We start from the raw sequence: 7,377 nt of genomic DNA, 5'->3' as shown, positions 1-7,377 counted from the left end.
TATTACATATGTATATATTAAGCAATTTAGCAGAAGTGTATACTGTAGCAGTGAAACATTTAACCGGTCGTATACGTATGTAGCAGGAAATATGTGACAGAGAGATTGTTAGTAATAAAATTATAATAGCATCAGTGAGTATTAAGGTGATAACTTTAGCAGAAAAATATTTTTATCAGTCAGTTGTTGTAAAATCGATGGTGGCAAGGAGGACTTATTTAGTAGTGACAGTCTAGTGCTTAGCATGATTTAATTTGTATCAGGGAAGTAATTAGCAGAAATATTATGATTAATTTACCAGAAGCAATATAAGTAGTACGTTGGGTTTTAGATAAAATTAGTATCGGAATAGCTGAAAGCCGAAATAGGCGGTATAATTAGTTGTCCGAAATTTAATGAAAATTTACGGGGTAACTAAGATTAATTAGTAGATAATTGTACTTTTGTTGCTTTGTTGAAATTATGTGGAATATGCTGACTTGCAGGTACATCTGGGTAAGTTGATGTCGTCCGGTTTATGGACATTGTTGATTTATAGGTCCTATGACCAATGTTGTGCTAATTGTTGAACGTGTGTGTTGTTATGAGATTATCGATGAGTATGTGTTGATTTCGTTGTTGTTTGGCATAAGTTGTTGTTTACAAGTTGTTGTTGATTAAGCTGTAGGTCGAACGACCAATGTTGGATTAAGTTGATGCAATTTGTTGCATGTTCAAGTTGTTGTTTTTCGTTGTTGTTGTTCTGGTTGTCGTTGTGGTGGATGTTGCATGGCATACATTGCATTGTTTAAGTTGGCCTTAATGGCACCACGTTGAAAGTTGAAGGCTTATGCCTTGGCCTTAATGGCACCACGTTGAAGGCTTATGCCTTGTTAATGCCTCGATAAACTGGCATATGTTTAAGTTGGGAGTTCTGCTCCAAATGGTACCACATGCATTTGCATAGTTGAGTCGCATATTGAGTCGCGTGTTAAAGTTGTTATCATTATTCGTTGCATATTGATTGCCGTTGTGCTGTTGTTGTTATTGTATAGTTGTTATCATGAAGTGGTGAAATTTGTATGATATAATCTAATATATTGTTTATCATACACCTGTTTATATTGATTAGATATCTCACTCTTTCTGAATGATGTTTCCCTTACCGTGGGAAACGGACAGGTACTCAAGATAGCAATGGAAGTTTTGAAATGATTTTATGAGGTCTTTAGTTGCTGTTAGTCGACTTGGTGTCTTGCACTGATACGTAGTGAAGGATAGAAAAACACTTAGAAAGGGGGGGTTTGAATAAGTGTAGTCTTAAAAACTTGAACGATAAAAACAAATTGCACAGTTATTTTTATCCGGGTTCGTTGTTAACTAAACTACTCAAGTCTACCCCCACGGAGTGATTGACCTCACCTGAGGATTTAATCCACTAATCGCAACAGATTACAATGGTTTTCCACTTAGCCCACGACTAAGTCTTCTAGAGTATCCTGATCACAACCTGATCACTCTAGGAACAAATGCTTAGACACAAGCTAAGACTTTCTTAGAGTATCCTGACCACCACGTGATCACTCTAATTACAAGTGCTTAGACACAAGCTAAGACTTCCTAGAGTATCCTGATCAACACTTGATCACTCTAGTTACTTACAAATTAATGTAATCAATTCTAAGAGTATTACAAATACTTCTGAAAAGCTATAATCACAATAGTGATATTTCTCTTAACGTTTAAGCTTAATCTCACTAATATATTACAATAGCAATGTAGTGAGCTTTGATGAAGATGAAGTTTCTGAGCTTTGAGTTTGAACAGCGTTTCAGCAAGTTTTTCAGAATTAGTTCTTTCAAAATCGGTAACCTTGCTTCTCATCAGAACTTCTTATTTATAGGCACTTGAGAAGATGACCGTTGGGAGCATTTAATGCTTTGCATGTTCCGTACAGCATTGCATTTAATGTTTCACGCTTTTGTCAACTACCTCGAGTCTTGTTCACGCTGTGTCTACTGACGTTGCCTTTAATAGCTTCCAACGTTCCTTTTGTCAGTCAGCGTAGCCTGCCACCTATACTTTCTTCTGATCTGATGTTTATGTATACAACTTTTGAATATCATCAGAGTCAAACAGCTTGGTGCATAGCATCTTCTTGTCTTCTGACCTTGAAGTAGTGCTTCTGAGCGTGATACCATGAGAACTTCAGTGCTTCTGCTTCTGATCTCAAGTTCTTCTGATGCTTCCATAGACCCATGTTCTGATTCTGCCTTGACCATCTTCTGATGTCTTGCCAGACCATGTTCTGATGTTGCATGCTGAACCTTCTGAGACAAAGCTTCTGAGCGCTGATTTGTGCATACTCTTTATATATTTCCCGAAAGGGAAATTGCAATGTATTAGAGTACCACATTATCTCACACAAAATTCATATCCTTGTTATCATCAAAACTAAGAATATTGATCAGAACAAATCTTGTTCTAACAATCTCCCCCTTTTTTATGATGACAAAAACATATATAAATGATATGAATTTGCGATCAGAAAGAGCAGACGGCTAAAAACAAATTACACAGCTATAGTATAAGCATGTGAATATGTCTCCCCCTGAGATTAACAATCTCCCCCTGAGATGAATAATCTCCCCCTGAAATTAATACTAGAAGAATTTTATAAATAAAAGACTTCCCTGATTATTTCGGTAGAGACGTTCACAGTGCTTGATCTTCAGAACATTCATGACTTCTGATTTCTGCTTCCATTGGACAGCTTCAGAACATTGAATTTCTTTAGATCCTCAGAACATTCACAGCTTCTGATTCCTGCTTCCATCGGACAGCTTCAGAACTTGAATTTCTTTGATCTTCAGAACATTCACGACTTCTGATTTCTGCTTCCATAGGACAGCTTCAGAACATTGAATTTCTTTGATCTTCAGAACATTCACAGCTTCTGACTTCTGCTTCCATCGGACAGCTTCAGAACTTGAATTTCTTTAGATCTTCAGAACATCCACAGCTTCTGATTCTTGTTTCCATTTGGACAGCTTCAGAGCTTGAATTTCTTCTTTCATCACTTCATGCTAGATTGTATCAGAACATTGTTGAATGTACCAGAGCATCATCAGAGCATCTCTACATCCTGAAATGTTACAGAACAAAACTAAACGACAAAAGTCAGCATGAATGAATCAGAACATAAAATATGTTTCAGAACACAATATGTATCAGAGCCATATGAGCCATATAGAATATATCAGAACAAATAGACATTCAGAATCAGATCATATTCTATCATCAGAATATCTGAACATTCTTGCTTCTGCTTCTGCTTCTGATTCTGAAGCTTCATAGCACTCAGCTTGCTTCAAGAATCCAAGAACTTGATTTATCTTGTTGCTTCTTATGTTGCTCTTTAAAAGAGAATCTTCAATTCCTGCAACAACACAACTTAAAGAATAGAACTTTGCAAGTTCTGTTAGTAATGTGGGGCCTTTTTACCCGGTAACTGATAATATAAATCAAATCATTTATCATATATTTTCTCCCCCTTTTTGTCATAACATCAAAAAGAATATAAAAGATTCAGATGTAGAAAACGACAAAGGAAAGAAACAGAAACAAACTTTTCATTGATTAAACAAACAGGATTACAAAAGATGTATGCAGAAAACAGATGCAACAAGGAAGGAAAACTACAAAGACTTAAGGACTACAACCCTAGCTTAGACAATCTTAGCTAACATATCATGAATCCCTGCGGTCTTCTCAGTTTGTTCAGCCATGAGAGCTTGAAACTCTACATGGTTGTCCAGACTAGAACCTCCACTGTAGGAGAGATGCAAGAATTCAAGGAGGAAGTGAGAGACAGTTCACAGGAAGAGAGCTAATGTCTCAAACGGGGCTTTCCCTTAACATAGAAGTCAAGAACATGATCCTTAACATCATCCAATATCTCAAGAAAGTCTTCTTCCTTTGGATGAATGTTGATAACAGCATCACAGAAGAGATCTGACTCGAGACTTCTTGGGATCTTGAGAGATCCGTCTTGGAATCAAAGTCAGTGATCCCCGAGATTTGTTTCTCAACCTGGAACCAAACAACCCTTCCAACTGTTCTATTCATATAGATCGACCACCCTTGAGCCTTCGCCTTTGCATCTTGGTTGAAACCATAAGCACCCAAATCATCAGCGTCCACATGAGATTTGCACAAAACTTCCATTACTGATGGAGGGCTGAAGCAAGTTTTCAGAGGAGAAACCTCTTGAGAGAAACTTGAAGACGGATTCATGGTGAATGCTAGGTTGAAGATGAATAAACTAAGGTTTATGCAAAAAAAATATTCGTAGAAAAGTGAGAGAAAGAGAGAGAGCGCAAAGATTGATTGAAGAATGCAAAGAGATGGAGAAATAAATAGAGGGAATGTGGGGAAGGAAACGTTCTAGGAAAGGGAAACGTTTGAAGGGTATAAAAACGAAAAGGACAATAAAAGAAATGATGAATGGCATTTAATGTTACATGACGTAAGGAGAGATAATAATGACAAAAGAAGTGATTAGCACAGTTACCTAAGTAGGCGTCCCCTCAACTGCACGCACGTTTGTCCAGAAACAGTGAACACGTGTTTACCATCTGGATAGCCAGTTACAACTGTTTTACTTTTAAAGAGATTCTGAGTCAACTTAGACAATGAAACGTTAGTAATAACAGAATCACTACTTCTAATTGATCACAATCAGAACTTCTTATAAAAGACAACTCCAATCTCATTTCAGAAGATACTCATACATAAGATCTTCTCATCTTCTCATTCTGGGCATAAGTCCATACTGATATTCTTCAGAATAAACTTAAACCTATCTTCAGCAAGGGGTTTTGTAAAGATATCAGCCCATTGATGGTCTGTATCCACAAAGTTTAAAGATATAACGCCCTTCTAAACATAGTCCCTTATGAAATGATGTTTAATCTCAATATGTTTAGCTTTTGAATGTAAGATAGGATTCTTAGATAAACATATAACAGAAGTATTATCACAGAAAATAGGAATGTTACTCTCATATATCTGATAATCTTCTAGATGACTTCTCATCCAGAGCATTTGTGTGCTACATCCAGCAGTAGCAACATATTCTGCTTCTGTTGTTGAGAGGGCAATTGTAGCTTGCTTCTTGCTGTACCATGAGATCAGATGACTTCCAAGAAATTGACAACTTCCAGAAGTACTTTTCCTTTCAATTCTATCTCCAGCATAGTCAGCATCACAGAATCCTACTAAGTTGTATTCTTTGGATCTTCTGTAAACTAAACCAACATTAGTAGTACCTTTCAGATACCTCAGAATTCTCTTAACCGCAGTTAAATGAGATTCTCTCGGATCTGATTGGAATCTAGCACACAAACAAACACTAAAGAGAATGTCAGGTCTAGAAGCAGTTAGGTATAGAAGAGATCCAATCATACCTCTGTACAACTTCTGATCTACCTTCTTACTTACCTCATCCTTACCTAGGACACATGTTGGATGCATAGGAGTTTTGGCTTCTTTGCTTTCAGAAAGATTAAACTTCTTCAGAAGTTCTTTCACATACTTCGTTTGATGAACATAGGTTCCATCAGAAGTTTGGTTGATTTGAATCCCAAGGAAATACTTGAGTTCTCCCATCATGCTCATTTCAAATTCAGCCTGCATAGACTCAGCAAACTCCTTTCCAAGTGTAGCATTAGATGTTCCAAAGATAATATCATCAACATATATTTGACAAATTAAAATATCCTTTTTAAATGTTTTACAGAAGAGAGTAGTGTCCACTTTTCCTCTAGTGAAACCATTTTTCCAGAAGGAAAGAACTTAAACGTTCATACCAAGCTCTAGGAGCTTGCTTCAATCCGTATAATGATTTCTTTAATTTAAAAACATGATTTGGAGACATGGAGTCTTCAAAACCAGGAGGTTGATGGACATAAACTTCTTCATCTATATAACCATTTAAGAAGACACTCTTAACATCCATCTGATAAAGAGTGATGTTGTGTTGAGTGGCAAAAGAAATTAATAGACGAATAGATTCTAACCTGGCCACTGGTGCAAAGGTTTCTGTATAGTCAATCCCTTCTTGATGACTGTAACCCTGAGCAACCAGTCTGGCTTTGTTTCTTACCACTTCTCCCTTCTCGCTTAGCTTGTTTCTGAACACCCACTTAGTGCCGATGATGTTAAATCCTTTTGGTCTAGGAACCAAGTCCCATACGTCATTCCTTGTAAACGGATTTAGTTCTTCTTGCATGGCAATTATCCAGTCTGGATCTTCTAGAGCTTGATCAACAGAAGTTGGCTCGATCAAAGAGACAAGACCTAATTGACATTCTGCATTGTTCTTAAGGAATGCCCTTGTTCTGATGGGATCATCTTTCTTTCCAAGGATCACATCTTCTGAATGAGCTGAAGCAAGTCTAGGTGATCTTCTGACTGTTGGCTCTTCAGAAATCCTGAGATTCTCTAAAGATGCAGCAACTTGATCTTCTGATCCATTGCTTCTGAGACTTCCAGCTTCTGCAGCATTGCTTCTTGGTTCTACTGCTTCTGATATATCAATATCACAATCTGCAAAATTCTCAAACTGCTTTGGTTTTTCAAGACCAAGCTTATCATCAAACCTGATATTGATTGATTCTTCTACAATCAATGTTTCAGTGTTGTATACGCTGTAGCCTTTAGAGCGTTCAGAATATCCAAGAAGGAAACATTTTTGTGCTTTAGAATCAAACTTACCAAGATGATCTTTAGTGTTCAGAATAAAACATACACATCCAAAAGGATGGGAATATGAAATGTTGGGCTTTCTGTTCTTCCACAATTCATAAGGAGTCTTATTTAGAATAGGTCTGATAGAGATTCTATTCTGAATATAACACGCAGTGTTTATTGCTTCTGCCCAGAAATGCTTAGCCATATTGGTTTCATTGATCATGGTTCTGGCCATTTCTTGTAGAGTCCTATTCTTTCGCTCTACAACTCCATTTTGCTGTGGAGTTCTAGGGCAAGAGAAATCATGGACAATACCATTTTCTTTGAAGAACTCCTCAAAGAATTTGTTCTCAAATTCACCACCATGATCACTTCTAACCTTTAGGATTTTACACTCTTTCTCAGATTGGATCTGAGTGCAGAATTCAAAGAACACTGAATGAGACTCATCCTTGTGTTTCAAGAACTTTACCCATGTCCAGCGGCTATAATCATCTACGATGACTAATCCATATTTCTTCCCTCTGACAGATGTTGTTTTGACTTGGCCAAAAAGATCAATGTGCAAGAGTTCTAACGGCCTTGAGGAAGAAACAACATTCTTCGACTTGAATGCAGGTCTGGAGAACTTGCCCTTCTGACATG

The sequence above is a fragment of the Vicia villosa genome, unplaced genomic scaffold (assembly GCF_029867415.1).
Source record: "Vicia villosa cultivar HV-30 ecotype Madison, WI unplaced genomic scaffold, Vvil1.0 ctg.000573F_1_1, whole genome shotgun sequence".
In the NCBI taxonomy this organism is placed as follows: Eukaryota; Viridiplantae; Streptophyta; class Magnoliopsida; order Fabales; family Fabaceae; genus Vicia; species Vicia villosa.
The sequence above is the reverse complement of the archived record's forward strand: the minus strand, read 5'-3'. Positions refer to the sequence as shown.